Source organism: Grammomys surdaster, unplaced genomic scaffold (genome assembly GCF_004785775.1).
Source record: "Grammomys surdaster isolate TR1022 unplaced genomic scaffold, NIH_TR_1.0 351, whole genome shotgun sequence".
In the NCBI taxonomy this organism is placed as follows: Eukaryota; Metazoa; Chordata; class Mammalia; order Rodentia; family Muridae; genus Grammomys; species Grammomys surdaster.
Genome location: NW_021604770.1, coordinates 295,989 through 314,300, shown reverse-complemented (window position 1 = coordinate 314,300; position 18,312 = coordinate 295,989). Strand labels below are relative to the sequence as shown.

At 48.5% G+C, this 18,312-nt stretch overlaps 1 protein-coding gene across 1 annotated transcript in view; it reads left to right on the top strand.

The window, feature by feature from the left end:
- The window catches only part of Klhl29 (kelch like family member 29), a 248,491-nt gene that overhangs the window by 169,180 nt on the left and 60,999 nt on the right, over nt 1-18,312 (top strand). The gene's annotated exons all lie outside the window — the stretch shown is intronic.

Sequence of the window (18,312 nt, the reverse complement as noted above, 5' to 3'; positions counted from 1 at the left end):
CTCTCCCTCTCTCTCCTGCCTTCTGGGAGCCTGGCTATGGCTGTGGCAGAGACTAATGAAGGGCTGCCAACTGTGGCTTCCTGAAGCACCTAGGAGAAAGAGCAAGGAAGGGAAGAGGTGGGAGAGAGAGAGAAAGAGAGAGAGAGAGAGAGAGAGAGAGAGAGAGAGAGAGAGAGAGAGAGAGAGAGAGAGAGAGAAGATAAAAGAGGAAGAAAGAAGGGTGGGAAGAGGAAGAGAGAGAATAGATGGTGAGAAAAGAAAGGAGGGAAAATCAAGAGAGAGGAAAAAGAGTCTCTTAGGGGTTTACTGCTGTGAGCAGACACCATGACCAAGGCACCTCTTATAAGGACAACATTTAATTGTGGCTGACTTACAGATTACTGGCTGGTTCAGTCCAGTATCATCAAGGCAGGAACATGGCAGCATCCAGGAAGACATGGCACTGGAGGACCTGAGAGTTCTATATCTTCATCTGCAGACTGCTAGTGGAAGACTGACTTCCAGGCAGCTAGGATGAGGGTCTTAAAGCCCACAGTGACACACCTACTCCAACAAGGCCGCACCTAATCCAATAGGGCCACACCCTCTAATAGTGCCACTCCCTGGGCATATATCGAAGGGAGGGAAGAAATAAAGAGGCAGAGTAGTGGGGAGGGAGAAGAGGGGAGGGAGGGATGAAGAAAGGTTAGGGGGAGGAACATTCCGCTCCGCTGTGAAGGAGACAGACTCCTCTAGGCAGGAAATGAACGCCCTGAAAATGTGATGCTGAGCCCCCAAGAGCAAATGGAAACATCACGTTTTAAAATGAACAGCAGGAACTGTGGATGGTACCCCTCATCACTTTGGGAGTGCTTCCAGAGGGTTTGAGATGCCTGCTGGTGTAGGGCAGCCCTTGATGGAGTGAGGAAGGGAGAGAGTCCTACATCCTGGAGCTGCCCCAACTTGCTTCTGTCTGACACTCCCAATAAGCCTGGAATGATACTCCTCTGGGGCAGCTAAAGCACCCCCCCAAGGCTAGGAGCTTGCCAGAGAGCCTGCCAAGGGTGAAAGCCAGAACCAGATGTCACATGCTGAGGTGCATGGGGAGACTTGTGTGTGAACATGTGCAGACATCTGTGGTCACAGGCATGTCGGAGGCTGTTCCTGCTGCATGAGGGTTGTGTGAGAATGTGTCAAGGACCACAGTGATGTTCAGAAGAATCTGGTCCAAAAGGCAGGTGTACATCAGCAGCCTGCAGTAAGCCCTGGGCTGTCCTAGGAAACAATGGGATACAACCTTCCGAGTGTCACCCAGGTTGAGTGATAATTGACTGTAATTCTCAGTGTGCCTATGAGGAAACAGACTCGGCCATTACATCTTTGCCTGAGCAGTTATGTAACGAAGGAATGGGGTAAGCCCCTCATTATCGTGCCCTGCTTTTGTGATCCCCCTAAAAAGCACTGTGCATCCTTGCCCAGAGGGGTATGCCATCTCCAGATCCTGTGTCCACACCCTTATCCCTGACAACCTGCCCAGACACCTGACAGATAGGGACCAATCATAGCACTGGGCCTCCTTGGGCTTCATTTGTTTTCTTGGCTGATTCACTGCCCTTTTGACATCCTGGAGGGCAAAGGCCTCATCCGACCTTTACCAGAAAAGATGGACATTTGGCAAATTGAGTAGGAGGGAGGGTGGTAAACTCTGACTCGGGACTCGGGACACTGGCCATCTCCTCTCAGACCCAGCCCTCCAGCCCCCAACTCCAACACCAGGACTGGTCTTCTCAGCTTTGATCAGTGTGCGTCGCCACTGCCTTCATGACCAGCTGGCGCCTGCCTCCTCAGCCCTCCACTTGGCAAGCTTCTAGGCCTGTTTACTGAGCACCAGACACGAAGCTGGCCATCTGCACAGGGAGTAGCTGCCATCAGAGCTTCAGCACACAGCACCCACTGTGCTCTGGGTGTGGTGTTGGTTCTTCTGCACACATTAATTCACAGTCATGCGAGGAGGGGACTTGAAATAGTGCATCTTAGGGGTGAGGTGAGGACGGCACCCAGCAGTAGTTCACCCCAGTCCTCCCCACTCATAAATGGCAACAGCCCTTGTGCTTGGACCAGCAGCCTCACTCCAGAGCCCAGCTCTTAACTGCCATCCCAACTGAGAGAATAAACCATGCCCTCGGGAGCTCATGGCCTGGTACGTGACATAGTGTCATGAGGCGGTAGAAAGGGCTGGCCATGGCTAGTATGCAGGGGATGTAGCCAGTACCCCTGTTCTTGGACCTGTGGTGATGAGGTGCCATATTCATTTATGATGGCCTAGAATGTACAGGAACAGGTTTTCTTCCCTCCTGGGAGAACCACCAGGTCCAAACTTCCAATGGACTTGCTTCAAGGTGCCCTGTAACCCTTGTGACCCCTGTAGTGCTAGCCTGACTCTTGAAGCAGGGGTGGCCCCCAAGAGAGCCCCATGCCCACGTTTACACAGGAATAGCTGGAAAGACAACCGCTGTCTGGGGAAAAATATGTTCACATGCCCCTGGTAGAGGGAGCGAGCTCTGTGTTCTTCCTCCTGTAATTGTTACCATCTGTTTCCCTGCATAGTGTTTGTTGATGTTTTCTTGTTTTAAAACTGAAATGAGTCAGATTGGAAGCTGATTTAGGAAAAAGTATCAGGGAGGGAAACTCAAAGCGACCATGGGAGAAGCTGCGGAGCTATTGAAGAAGGAAAGTTTCTGGGGAGAGACCAGAGTCTGCTAGATGCTCCTGCCCTATGAGGCTACAGGTCCCTGCAGCCCAAGCAAGCTAGCAGGCTAGAGGGGTATGGTGTGTGTGTGTGTGTGTGTCCCTAGGTGTTTGTCATTCTAGGGCTGTGGCTTTCAGTTTCAGATTCAGTGGCTGCTGGCTGGCTGGGCCAACAGTCTCAGCCTGCATCTCTGTTAACCTTTGCATATGTAGACTAGATTTATAGGTTAACTCTCCAAGAATATAGAAAGGAGCTTCAGTGCCTGTACTAAAGCCCCGTGAAGATGAGTAAGGCTTATTCCAAACATTTAAACCCCAGTTTCTAGGGGTGATAACACTGAGGTGATCCCCAACTTCTAATAAGAAGCCGTGTGAACCCAAGTGCTAGGCTCCAATAATGACTGTCTGTACACTGTCTATCGCTGGGGCACTGAGGGCTAAAGTTCTTAGACAAACATTTTTCTGGCCCTTCCATTTCAGGAGGGCCAAACATGCAGCAGACAGAAGCTGATTTTTCCAAGGCCAATAAAATCACACTGATAGGGCCACTCACCCCCAGTCCCATGCCAGAGTCTCCATGTCGCCTGGACTCTCACTCTCCTAGTTTTGGTTATTTAAGCAAAAGGAAGGTGACTTCTGGTTACTGGATCACCTAGATCAATACATGTCCTATATTTTTCATGTAATTTAGCTTAGCCACAGAGGCCACCATGCCCTGGCTGTGACCTGGTACCCCAGAGATCCAGAGGGTTGGCCTCCCAGAGATCCAGAATGTAGATCCGACCTGTTTTCAACTCCTTTATCCTTCCCTGATGTGCCACAGCCTTCGGAAGATTCTTGGGCCTCCGCAACCCAGAGAAAATTGATCCAGAAGGAACACTAGTGTTTGGAATGTATTCCTTCTTGTAAAATGTCCTTAACATTTACATGTTTCTTGTGCCCCCCACCATGGCAATGACTGCTGCCACTTGCTGGCATCCTCTTCCTCCACCACCACCACCACCACCTTTTTCTTGTCCCTAGTAGCAGAGGGTGTCTGCTTTTCACTGAAATATGCCTTTCAGGGAAGAAGTCTCATGACTGTTTTATAGATGCTGTTACCAGCTTTCCTGAAAGCAGTAAACTGACAAAGAGGAAAAGGTTATCCTGGCTCACGATTTCCCAAGTTTCCATTCACCATCAGCTGTCCTGTTGCCTTGGACTTTGCACAGTACACCATGGCAGGAACCAAGGATGAAGCAAACCCACTCACCTTCTGGCACCCAGGAACAAAACTCTAAAAGAAACTACATCTCTGTATCTACCTAAAACCTCTCACTAGGTCCCCACGCCAAGCTGGGTGCCCAAGCTTTTAACACATGGGTTTGGGGGAGAGATTTCAGATCCAGTCTATTACATAGAGGAAAAAGGGAAGCAGGGTCTTAGAGAGGCACTGTGAAGGCAATGGGGCAGGGCTTGACTCAACAAGACCCATGATGCCATGACCCAGGCTGGGGAAGTTCTCACCAAGACATTTGTTGATCCTGGTTGTGCCCTTGAACTTTTCCTTCAGAGTTTCTTTCCAGGGAGCCACAGGATCTGAGCTCAGCCCTACAGCACAAGACGAGATGTGGAACTGCTCATTTTACTTAGAGTAGTGTTTAGGCACAAGCCAAGGAAACTTCTCGTGTCTGCATATTTAAGCACTTTTATTAAGTGGAACAAGCTATTTCTGAACACGAGAGTGGCCAACAGCCTTAGAGGAAATTAAAATGAACCATGACAATGGAAAATTGCACAGGGGCACGGCGGATTCTACCGAGATAAATACAACAACCCTTTCAACAGCATTCAGGAAAGACTAGAGATCATGGAGATTATGTTGTTTCAAGGATGGAGGGAGATAAGGGGGGGAGCTATGTAAAAACTAGAGCTTTGGCTGGTGGGGGTGCTGATTGACATGCTAGTCAGGTCTGAGGGTAACTCTCCCCATTAAACATACCCCCAAGGGTCTGCTGGGCAAAGCGGAACAAGAAAAACAACAGATAGATTGATAGAGACCGTGTTTCTGAACACCCACTGCGTGTATGCTGTGCGGGTGCTGTGGACTTGATTCTATCCCTCACAATCCGTGGGTTGAAGCCTTTGTCCTCATTGTGATGGTTTTTTGAGTCTAGAAACTTCAGGAGATATTACAGTTTAGATGAGGTCGTGGGAGTGAGGCCCTCCTAGTGTAGTGCCCTTATTCTCTTGTGATGATAAATAGGGGCCAGAATTCTCTGTTTCACTCCATATCAACACACAGGCAGAAAGACAGCCGGATGTCTGTAAGCCAGGAAGAGGAATCTCATCCATACAGACCATGGTGGCACCCTGATTTCAGGTAGGCCAGCCTCGAGAACAGTGAGGGGGAAGTGATTGCTGTTTAAGCTAGACAGTTACATACTAGGTGTGTAGTATACCATTATGTTATGGCAGCTTAGTTAAGACAGTGAGGAACAGAGAGAGGCAACCAGATCTTAGCCTTAAAGATCTCTTCAGCCTTAAAAGCTTGAAAGATATCCTGTTTACAGGTCCACTTGATACAGCTGTTAGGACCGTGATTGGATTGTAGTCTCTGAGGCCAGAGGCTGCTCAAGACTAGATCTCCAGCATAGGTTAGTTTCTTATGTAGATAAGCACAAAATAAATGGGTGGGTAGGTGGGTGGATGGATGGATGGATGGATGGACGGATGGGTAGATGATGGATGAGTGGGTGAGTAGATGGATGGATGGATTGATGGATGGATGGGTGGATGAATAGAATAGTTTATAAGTGGGTTGATTGGCAGATGGATACATGGATGAATAAATAGGTAAGTGGATTAGTGGATAGCTAGTTGAGAGTCTGGGTGGCTGGGTGGGTGGGAAGCTGGCTAGCTCACTGGCTCAGAAGTTGGGTGGATGGGTGGGTTGGTAAACGGATGGGTAGATGTTGAATGAAAGGAGGGTTACACATGGATGTTTACTCACCCCACTTTTTAGTATCAGTCCTGAGGAAAGAAAGTCTTTCTGCTACACCAGGACAGAATTGTTATTCCCCTGTACTTCTTGCCCCTTCCATGACCTCTTAAGCCTTTACCAATGTCAATCATAGCCCTGGAGCTGGGACAGACTCAGATGTATCCTGAGCATGGAGAGACTCGATCTACTCAGCAAGAGAACCATAGCTTAATGAGATGAGTCAATGCTGAAAGAGAGTTTTCCTTTATAAACAAACAAATCACTTTTAACTGCTTCCATTCTGAACCAAGAAAGCTGAGCTGGACTGAGGCGAAGGGAGTAAGAACCTCACCTATCCATACGCTACCATCATTACAGAGACTATGCAGGCAAAAACCCAATGAAAGAACACCAGGGAGCAGACAAATGTAAATCGAGTCCACAGCGCATGCTTCTGGAATGTCCATATTGGGGAATCTCACTGAGTTGAAGCCCCATGCTGTGGTCGATTGTAAGCTTGGGTTCTGAGTCTTGAAGTCCCTCAGATAAGACTCTCTACTCCTTCTGCTGTGCTCCCTGTCTGAGGAGCTACCTCACAAGGATATTTGTGCTGTGTTGTTTGTTTCTTTGTCCTGTATGCCTCTCAGTGTGACTGTGCCACAGTCCTCTCTCTTGTTAGGCCTCTAATGAGGTCGCTGAAGATGTCTGAGTCAGGTTTGTGTCTCCTGGCATTGAGTCCTATGCTCAGTCAAGGATGCGCTCTCATGCAGGAGGTTGAGATATGACGATAGTTCTCTCTGCCGAGCAAGTGTTTGTAATTTTAAAAAGAATGATCACAATGATCTGTTGCAGCTACCACTAGAAAAATAGGAATGGCTTAAAAAGTCAGTAGATGTGTTAATAGGTTTAAAGAAGGGGCTGGAACTCAGTTTAGGGGCCCTTCATGCTAGAATGGCTTAGTTGATTCTAGAATGTTCTCTGGGAAGGAAGTCTTAGTGGGCAACAGGCAAGGCCAGGTCACAGCCAAACCATTCTAAAGTCTCTTGTGTCTCCCCTGGGTGGCTGGGAGGCCCAGAAGCCTGGTTCAGAATTCATATTAAGCACATGGCGTCTAGGCCTAGGAGGGCCTGGCCAAATTAGCAGGTGGTCTAGTCAGGGAGCCTGTGACCCTCTCCAGAACCAGGTTTGGCACAATTGCCCACAACTGTCCTTCACCAAATTTGCTACGATGTTAAATCTGAACTTAACAAAGGCTTTCCTCTCGGAAGTGAGTATTGTTAGCTGTGTGTGTCTGCGCATCAGAAGCCGACCCCAGGGAGGGCAAGAAGTGATCCTGTGCTTGCTGCCTGCAGGGCTGGCATTTGGGAAATGTCCCGACAAAGGCCAGTGTAGGGGCTGTTCCGGCCGCCTCCCTTCCCGCCCACTGTGGTGACAAGAATGAAGGCAGTCTTCAGTGTGTGCTGGAAAAGCAACTAGCCAATGCCCAGGTGACCGGGAACCCGCAGAGCAAGACAGGCAGGTTACAAGGAGCAGCCGTTGGGGGCGCTGTGAGGACTGATTGAATAGGGGGATGAAAGGCCCAGCGCAGCTCGACAGCAGCTGCCCCTCGCTCCCCCTCATCTGTGTGTCCGTCTGGGCCACTGGCTCCCTCACATCACAGGCATCCACTGAGGGCCAGGCTTGCCCTACACCTTCTGTAAAATGAAAGGGAATGGTATCAGAGGGGAGCTGAAGCACAGGAAAGGGCCTCTTTCTTTTCAAAGACTTTCATTTGTGATAGGGTTTTTTTTTTTCCTAGGTGATCTTATTTCAAAGCCCCTTTGAAAATTTTGTGGGTTTTGTAATGGATGAAAAGTTACTTGGAAATAGGGCTAAGAAGTTTTCGGTTGAAAGTTGTTAGAGGAAAGTTGAAAGCACGGAGTTGTAAGGTTCTGCCAGATTTATCATGTCTTTTGTCCACGAGACCCACCGTAGAAGGGGGTTTAGTGCAAGGGGCCCAGGGAGATCTGGACAGGGCATGTGCAAGACCGTGGTGCAAAAGCCAGCCTGTCCACAGTTGCTTTACGTCTGCAAAGGAGGCCGTCTCTGCTGAACTCTGAGCATATACATCTCTAAGGAACAGACTTTGATGTTGGGAGAGGAAAAGCAAATGTACTCCCTGAGTACTATAGAAAGCTGGGCTCTGGAATAGACAAAGGGCTGCCGCACAAGTGTTTCCTATTAGGGATAGAACTATTAAAGAAGAAGGGACCCAAACAGGACCTGGGTGAGAGAGAGCAGGCCTAGGGGCTAGTGTAGGCACTGGGTATGACCCGCAGTCAGGAACTGAGGGCAGAAGAAACAAGTAACTGCACAGGGAAGGGGCTGCATGAAGTTAAGTAAAGGAAAATATGGAAGACAGAAAGAGAGGGGAAGAGAATTTCAAGAAGAAAAAGAACTTGATGTTGGGGCTCAGAGGGGAAGGACAGGCAATGCTGCAGGGATGGGCAGTGGGGGTGATCGTCCTAAGACAGGGTTGGTTCTCTGAAGCTGAAGAAATGAGTGTGGGAGCTGAGAACCAGCAGAGAGGAATACGAGGCATTTCCAGCCCTGGGCTGCGTAAATAACCATAGCCTAGGAAGGGACAGGAGGCCCATGGAAGATGTGATGCAAGAAGAAAGGGCCACATTTTTTTTCCCTCAGCCTAATGTTGAGAAGCTAAAGGAAAGGGGCTGGTAAGACGAGGAGGGAGAATGAGGAAGTATGAATAGAAAGGACGTACCTGAAGAGGCAGACGTGTCCAGATGTGCAGCCCTAATCTGAGATGGAGGAACTGGATCCCATCCAGGAAGACCCATATCACACTGGCAGAGGCTAAGGGGGATGTCAGGGATGAGTTGGACCTAAGGTTTGAGGGAAGAGGAGAGATGATGGGAACCGATGGATCTGGCCTTCTGGCACTAGTATATACAATGATCAGAGGAGAAGGCACAGTTGTTGGACATAGTAGAGGAAAGATAGACTGTAGCCATCATCCTGGAGGTGCCTAGGAAGAGCTCAAAGTGTTACCCAACAGTGTGGTGTGTATGGCTTCAGACTGTACAGCCCACTGATGGCTCAGCCTGCTGATGAGGATGCCAACCCCTAAAAGGCAACCTGGGAATATTCTGAGTATCCCAAAACACTGTAAAGGTCATAGAACTTGTGCTTCTAAGACTCTGAGACCCAGTAGAAAATAATTGGGTCATAGGGATTCTACCTTCAAGACGGAAGTAGGTCAGGTTCAGGGCTAACACATTAGTCCCCTCTGGAGTAGTCTGGTGAGCCTGACCATTATCAAAATGGTGAGCCTGGTCTGGCCCAGGCTCTAGCTTCTTGTTCAGCCATAAGACATTTCCTGCCTTTGTAATCAGGGTACCATGGGGACATCTCCAGAACTTAGCAGGTTGCAGGCACCCATGGGACAGTAACTGTTGTTCACTTCCTTTTATTATAATGTGTACCCCACCTCAGGTAGTTTCTTTTTTTTTAAAAAAAAAAAAAGAGGTTATTATACTCATTCATTCATTCATTCATTCATTCATCCAGTGGGGCTGGAATAAACAAAGGGCTATTCTAAAGCACTCCTGTGGAAGTCAAAGAACAACTTTGAGAAGTCAGAGCTGTCCTTCCACTGTCTGGATCATTCCCCTAGAACTCAGGTCAGGAGGTGCATGCCCCACCCACCAAGCTGGCCTTCAGATGGTCTGTTTAAGGCAAAATAGATTAAGACAGGTAGAGTTAGTCATGGGTTAGAGTCCGAAGTCTCACACCCTCTAAGTGTTATTGAACTTTGCTAGACCATATATATGACTCTTACCAGTAACTTGGTGGGAAGAATACAGAGCTCTTCCTGGAGAGAAATGAGCTATGTCCACCATTGGCAGGTGGGAGGCGGTTAGATACGAGCTGTCAGGGCTGAGGCTGGCCCAGCAGCCCCATTTCACCGAGCGTTCACTTACAGCTCAGTTCACACCGCGGTACAAGCATGGCAAATGGCATTTACAGGTGGCCCTCAGGACTGCACACAAAGTCGGGGGATCAGAGAGCAGGGTCCCAACCAAGATAGGCCTCTGAAGTTCTGTCTTCTATACCTCAGCTGAGCCTGTCTCTGAGATCTCTCCCTCCTTGCTAAGCCCCTCCCCACCACCCACTCGTTTGCATCCTCTGTACCCACCCAGGCTCCTAGCGGGGTCATTTACCCGCCAGAGACATCATCATATTCTGTAATATGATTGGAATCTGAATATATATTTAAAATGACAAGATGGAAATTAAAATTTAAATAAAGAATTACTTTTCTATAAGTTTCTCTGAAAGCAGTAATTTAGCAGCAAATTGATAGAGAAAGGTAAGCGCTGGTCCTTTAAACCGCCGTGCGGGTTTCCGGCGGCCGAGCCAGAAGTGTCTCAATTTAACACATCATTGGTTAGTATTATTAGAAATTTCATCAGGCTCTGCAGTGTGTTCTGGTGGGGCTCAGAAGGGGAGGCCAGGGGCACAGACCTGGGGCCGAGAAAGGCCACCCCGGCTAGAGAGGGTAAGGGGGTCACAGGAGACCCCCCCAAACATCAAGTGGGGCTTTAACTGTGTGCTTCTTGTTTGTAGCTCAATAGCAATCAGAAGTAAGAACTGAGGCACTCTTAGGTGCCATTAGCTCCTCTCACGGGATTGCAGGTCAACACATCCTCTAACCCACTGGTTCCCAACCTTCCCAATGCGGAGACCCTTTAATACAGTTCCTCATGTTGTGGCGACCCCCAACTATAAACTTATTTTTGTTGCCACTTCATAACTGTGATTTTGCTACTGTTATGAATCATAGTGTAAATAGCTGTGTTTCCCAATGGTCTTAGCCAACCCTCCAAAGGGGTCGCGACCCACAGGTTGAGAACTACTGCTCTAACGCCTGGAAACCTAGGCACAAAGCAGGAGTCTTCAACAGTGGCCTACCCAAGAAGCTGGCTTTCATGAATCACATGAGCCAGGCCCTTAAATCCATCCCAGTTAAGATCCAACAAGCAGCTATAGCCACTAGAACCCCTGACTCGGGGGAACAGGCCCCCAGGGTGGGGCTAAATCAGCAACATTGTAAGTTTACTAAAGCGGCACATTTAGGTCATCCCTTGCCCCAGAGCTACAGAATCAGAACTTCTAGGACTATGGTCCATTTCTAGGAATCCTCCAGATGTATCTCATATGCCTCGTGTTGGAGATCACTGCAGTGGTGGCAGCTGGACAGTTGTACCACTATACTATGGAATGAAAAGCCCTAACAGTCTGGAAACATGCTCATGAGCTTAGTTTAAAAGCACCCAGGCAGCCAGGCAGTGGTGGCCCACGCCTTTAATCCCAGCACTTGGGAGGCAAAGGCAGGCAGATTTCTGAGTCCGAGACCAGCCTGCTCTACAGAGTGAGTTCCAGGACAGCCAGGGCTGCACAGAGAGATCCTGTCTCGAAAAAAAAAAAAAAAAAAAACACCCAGGCACCAAAAGATCTCACACCCATATGTGACTTCTACCAATAGTACACCATTCCTTTAACTAAGACTCGCCTTCTTGAGGTCTCACAGCTGTGTATGTGATTTTGCTAACTATATGAATCACAATATAAAATATCTGGGAAGTGGGCACACTCTGTCCTCAGTCCTCACCACTTCCCACAAAAAGAGGGATGCTGGAAGGAAGGGAAAAAGCCATTTGCAGAGAAAGGCTGTCCCACCGATGCTCAGCCCTGGAGCCGGCGGCTGCTATCCTGTGATTGATTCCCCAGAGCAACCCCAGGGCTGGTGGTTCGAGGTGCCTGAATCCTACCCACTCTGCCACCTGCAGACACCAGTTCCTGCTGTTCTCAGAGAAGCAATGGGAGTGATAACCTCCAGGTATAAAAACAAAAATGAAGTGACAGCTTTTGCTACTCCCAAACCCATGAGCTTTCCAGTCCATGAGTCTCTGCCACCTCTCCACGTAGTGTTCGGACTCAGGGCTGTAGGAGCCTCCCAGGATGGCTCAAACTTCCAGACCATACTTTTACTTGCAAGGCAGATCAAATTACTCTTCCCTGACTGCTAGGGTTCAGAAGAAGAGTGCTTAAAATGTACAGGGCAGTCAGGAAACATGGTTCTGTCCACAGTGGAGCCCAAGCCAATTAAAGATGTATCACCACCTACAGTAATCTAGAGCTAAGAGCTACAGGAATGGGCCCACCAAACCTGTCTTTTCCGGTTTGGGTGGTTACTTCAGGGAGTCCTGAGGTGAGAACAGGGCAGCAGATCAAGGTCACAGTGTTGCAAGTTCCAGGTTCACTGCTGGCATTTTCTTCCCCGTGGCTTCTCAGCTTTTCATTCAAGGCCGCTTTACTCCCACCACCCGTCTGGGGCAGCTCCAAGGGAGGCTGCATGTCCTTGTTTTCGTAGTTACAGGGTAACAGCCCCTTCTGTGTTTATGCTGCCCTGAGTCCTCTGTGAAATGCTGGAGGATGCTGATAACACGGGATGCATTTGCCAAGAGTAACACACAAGTGACTTTCAGTCTCTTGTATTTTACAATATACACAGTAAAGTGTATATCTCAGGGTTTTTTTCTTTCTTTTTGTTTGTTTGTTTGTTTGTTTGTTTGTTGTTAGTAGCTTAACAGCATTTTTTTAATATCTCACAAATTTGTGTGTGGGGATGCAGAAAATCTGGTTGGGACCAATGTTTATGCCAATCACTAGGTAGTACTCATTGATCCGGTGTCTGGCCTACAGGGCAGAAGCTGTGAGTGTTCCTAAAACCAAGAGCTGGAGGGCGGGGAGATAGCTCAGTCAAGTGCTTGCTGGTCAAGCTTCAAGATCTGAGTTCAGACACCCAGCACTCACATTTAAGGAAATAAAAAGCATACAGCGTACAACAAATGTCACAGTCCAGTAATCCCAGCACTGAAGACTCAGATACTGAGGGGTCCCTGGGGCTTGCTGCTCTACTGATCAGCCAGGCTAGTGAACCAATGAGAGATACTATCTCAAAACTGAGATGGAAAGTGATTGAGGAAGACACCCAACATCAACCTCTGGCCTCAACACGCGTGTGCACATACAACATACACACAGAGACAGACTCAGAGTGGGTGTCATGGCAAATCCCTGTGCTCTGTCAGCAGTTCTAGGCCTACATGTTCTTTTCTCAATTTGAATTATGTAGTGCGTTGCCATATTGAAGGCTAAGAGGCCCCTTGGCCTACACAGCTGCTATTTTCATTTTCCCTGTGTATTTTTGACTCTTCATTATCTCTGGCAGAGGCAGGTAGATTCCTGAGTTCGAGGCCAGACTGGTCTACAAAGCTAGGACAGCCAGGCTACACAGAGAAACCCTGTCTTCAAAACAAAACAAAAGACAGCTTGCAAGAATCAGTTCTCCCTCTCTCTACCATGTGGGTCCCAGGGATCAAGCCTAGGTCACCAAGCTTGGTGACAAGCGCCTTTACCCTGTGAGCCATTTCACTAGCCAAGTGATGCTAACCTTCTGATTCTCCTGCCTGCACTTTCTGAGGTCTGGGATTGTAGAAGTGGATCTTCACACTCAATTTTATACAGCGCCGGGGATCAAACCTAATGGCTTCGTGCATGTTAGGCAAGGGCTCTACCCACTGAGCTGCGTCCTTAACACTTTGGTTGTTTGTTAGTTGGTGGGTGGATTTGGGTTTGTTTGTTTTGTGTTGTGTTGTGTTGTGTTATTCTTGAGACAAATCTTGCTATGTAGCTCTAGCCGACATGCAGTTTTTTAAATAACCTGAACTCACAACAGTCCTCCTACCTCAGACTCCTGAGTGCTGGGAGTACAAGCATAAGCCACCATACCTGGCTGTTGTGCCTTTTCTTAGCTGTGGCATGAGTGCCGCCGTTAACAAAACTAGGAGTCAGTTATCATGTGGACCAGAGTAAGAACAAAAGCAAACTGAGGAATTGGGGGATCGGACTCTGGGCACTCTTCCAGGAAGGGGATTCTCACACCTTAGGGAAATAGCACTGACATGAGGTGTACCATGCTCGGTGACAGTCAGGAGATACAGCCACACCAGCTGTATATTCCACCCAATAACAAGGCATCAGGCCTGCAAGTTCTAGTCTGGAAATAGGTCTGTAAGATGCAGGTGCCATCATCAGCCACGTGACCTGAGAAATGGGCGTGTGAAGGGATGAACTGGGCCCCATCCTGTGTCAAGGGTAGAAACGTGTCAGTTGACCAAGGTCTCTAGAGGGTAATTTCTCAATCCTGCTGAACGTTTGTGATTCACTGCCAGCCCATCTATTCTGGAAGCTTTCTAGGATTTTCTGGCTCTTCTGATATCTTTGGGAAGAGTGAATGATACTGTATTTGGAATTTCTCAGGATATACTCTTGTCCTTAGCAAGGGTCGGCCTCAACTTCCTACCCCTCTACCACATCCAGGTACTCAGGGAGGCATGAGAGAGGGTGATCAATAGTTTCTGAACATCGTTAGTGGATTAGGTTTGCCAAGCCTCTGAGTAGCCTCCAGTAGCCTCCATGGCTGTGGAGTCAGCCAATGGTCCCTAGCAAGGAGAAGCAGACTGTTCATGGCTCTGCCCCATGACCTGCAAATGCCATGCTCCTTCCTGAAGCACGCTCTTCAGATTCATTCATTCCTTAACTGAGTAGTGATGTCACTGCTTTCGTCCTGCGGACAGCTATGCCAGGCATAGCACCTGCTGGGCCAGACATACCACTGAGCATGTCTTCATGGAATTTGCCTGGCAGGACAGGGTCAACAGGACCTTCGGGCACTGTGCAGAGCACTGTGGTCATGCAGAGAGGTGAGATGGGACCCTGAGTCCTCATCATCTTTCAAACCTTCCTGACCACTTGGTCGCTGCCAATCTCTTTGTGGTATTTTTGTGCAAAGCAGAGAGAAGTCCTCTCTCTTGTTGGACTGACCAGCAGAAAGCAGGCCCTCTGGCTGCAGTAGACTTGTGAATGTTCAGTTTAAGCAGAAGATCCTCTGTGGGAGTTCAAGTACCTCTGCCTCCCAGCTGGGGCTCATCCCCATTGACCCCTCTCCCAGGGATCTTTGTATTCGGAGAGCAACACTGTGGATCGTGTGAAACTGTGTACCTGGTCTCCCCAGGCTGGAAGAGGGTGACCCTCCTGTTCTGGGAAGCTGCTGGGGACTGTGGGAGGACAGCCCAATGCCAGCAGGCACCTTCAGCCTGTGCAGCCACCTCACAGAGTTTCAGCCATAAAGGACCCGGGTCTTTAGTGTTCTTCAGTCTCTGAAAGAAGCAGGATGCTGTCAGCCACCGTAAAAATGTGACCTTTGAAAATTTACAAGAGCCGAGGTTTAAAAAGCTGCTGTGTTAATGATGCATCCCATTAGCATCTCATTAAAGGGAAGCTGAGAGAAACCAGCTCAAGCCCAGTGATGGGCAGATAGGGCTAGTCTGCAGAGCTAGCAAGGGAAGGCTATAATGGCAGACCTCTCCTGATGAGTCCCACTATGTTACTGGAGCAGAAGCCAGGGCCAGGGAAAGGTGGCTTCCTAGATGTCGCAGAGAATGGCAGCGGGAGGAAATGAGAAGTGAAGGAGGCCCTGCCCAGCCCACTTCTTCAGGGAAGCTGGTCTTTCTTGTACTGGAAGCCCACCCTCTACCCCCACCCGCACCCCAGCCCTGCTTTCCTTCTCTAAGGCAAGCCCTCATTCCTAGGGAAAGCCCGGATTGCTCCTTGGGGTTCCAGATGTGTGAGAATTCAAGATCAGGAGAGAAATTCAGAGCTAGAGTCCCAGACCCACACAGGGTCCCAGACACCTTCGGAGTCTGCCTCTGCATGCACTTACTTGGGGGTCTAGAATCCTTGACAGGAAGAGAGGCCTCCTGGTCAGTCTTCCTGCCTCACATACTACTGGTCAGTCCATATATGGCTCATCGGAGAGCCATAGGGCTTCTCTGCAAAGGGCACACACTCATCCATCTAGATTGTTTGTTGACAGAATCAAGAAAGGAATATTCACTTGACTGCTTTAATAAAATAAAAAATTCCTAAACTGCAAATTGCTTGCAGCTTAAGATGTTGCTAGCACAGAGCAGAAAGAATGTGAGTGGTTTTATTTATCATTCCTAAAGGGGTGGGGAGTGAACTTCAGAGCGGCTTTCTTCACTCTAAGAAATGCTTGTGCTGATCATAATAGACACAGAGACAAACAGGAGGCTGGCAACTGGGTAGTCCCCTACATCCCGCCCCGCTCTGAATTAGCCTATGCATACCCAGAGTACCCAGCTTCTGTTTGGGGTACATAGGAGTTTACATTGTGCACAGCATTCACTGTTCTGTCTGAGAGCAAGACCTGGTCAATAGCATGACCCACCTCACCACTGCCCTAGCTGGTTCATAAAACAAGACCCCAGCCCAATACTTATATGCCAAAAAACAAACCAAGACTACATAAGCTTTTTTTGTCGGGGAAAGTGTGCAATTTTTCAAGTTTAGAAACTCCCCTAATTTCGGGGCAAACATTAGAACCCCGGAAGTTTTATAGCACAAAAACCGATGACCCAAACTCTAGAAAACTGAGATCCAGCAGTGCAGGGAGAGGACTCAGAAATCTTGAGCGAAGCTGTTTCCTATCTGGGAAACCGCTGGGTTATAGGCAACAGAGAGGGGCTGCAGCGCCCCCTCCTGGCAGAAAAGGTTTCCACATTGTCAGCCAACAGGCCTGCTGACCAGAAAGCTGGAGAATGGGGGTGTGGGGGTCACAGCATTCAAATGCGCCCTGTAAACAAGGCTATTGAATAAGGCATAGCATAACCTCCTTCCCGCTCAGGTGCCTCTGATTTCAAGAGCAATTTCTGTGTCTCAAAAACCACCACAATCCTGGAACATGGAAACAGAGAAAGGGCAGCAGCTTGCTAGATAGCTTCTGCCTCCAGAGCACATGTTGAAAGTTGCCTCTTAAGAGAATTCTGAGAAAGCCTCCCCAGTATTTCCTATGCCTCATCACGATTGTGGCTCTCTTCCAATATGGCCATATTCCCCTTTTGTATATTACTTTCCACTCCCACTCTCTCATCCAAGCAAGAGTAGGGCCTCTGATCAGGATGCTTGTCTGAAGAATTGTTCTTTTTTCCTTGGGAGACTCTTCCTCTGTTCATGGCCTGTTCGCCTAAGTGGAGCATTTGAAGTACAGGCCAGAGGTAAAGTGGACCATAATGTAATTAGCTCAGCGCTGCCTGGCTCCTGCTCACCCAGCAGGCCCCACTACAGGCACTGTGTGCCAAAGTGTGATACAGCAAAAGGCTGTGATTCAGGGCTCCAGAAGCCCTGCCCAGCCTACTGACCACATCCCTGTTATGTGCCTGGCCTAGAACCCAGGGAATCACCCTCCTCAAAGGCCCCACAGGGAGCTCTGCCTCCAGCTTCATCACTGAGTCAGGCATTCATCAGAAGACACTACACAAAATGTGGCTTTCACCTGAAGATACGTCTGCGAGTGTCTCTGGAGAACTTCTGCCCCTCATCCCAACTCACACGCTACCACAGGCATGGCTGGATTTCTAGGAGCTGTAATGGCCTGTCTCAAAGCCAACTCCACTGAGATCCTCCCCTCCTTTGCATCCCAGTTCTCTTCTTATCCCAAACTCTACAATATGTTTAGGATTTTTAAATTATTTATAAATAATGGCCATCATAGAAAATTTGGTATTTAGATGTGGTGAAACACAATTACAATACAATACACAACTAGCACTTGGTAGTGAGAGATAGGAAAGCCATGAGTTCAAGTACAGCCTGGAATACAAACCCTTTAAAAAAAAACAAAACAAAACAAGAAGCTGGGGAGGGGTCAGTGGTAGAACACCTGCAAAGCTGGTACAATGCCCTGAGTTCGATTCCCAGAACCATTTATTTTGAGAAATGCATACGAAAGAAGTCACCCAGAATCCTCTCATCCAAGGATAACGTCTCACTCACATTTGGGTCCTCACACATGTTGTTCAACACCAGGACAGTTCATAGAGATATCACATGGGTCTAATCTTGTGGTCGCTTTTCCCATCAAAATCACAGTGGGGACACTGTGCCGTCTCATTATAAATTTCTAGAAAGTGTTCTTCTTAGTAACCAATGTTCTCTCTGGAACTGTAGCCAGGGGAGGGCAGTGTCACCTGATGTTTGTTTTCATTCTGAGGACCCTTTTCTTGCATACAGCTAAGTCAGAAAGTTCACACAGCACGCTCTGAGGAGCTCTGGGTTCTTCCTACCTGGGGAAATAACCTGACCTGCCCAACTAACTCCTGTAACTCCCTCCCTTTCTCCATGGGGTACCTGAGTCTCAAGAGCATCTGTGGGGAGCATGCAGTGGCCCTCACTTGCCACCTGATGGTAGTGTTCTGCAGTGTGAACATTTGCCAGCCACCTCATTCGGAATTCTCAGTCAACAGCCACAAGTAAAAGTCCTGATAGACTGAGAATAAGTAGGTACCGTCAGTGCTCTTAGCACATACCCTGGATAAGTGGGTAGTATTTGGGTTATCGTGGGTTAATGACAGTCTGATGGCTGAGGCATATCTTGAACCAAAGTACAGTGTTCTATCAGTTACAGTAGTCCCTGGGAT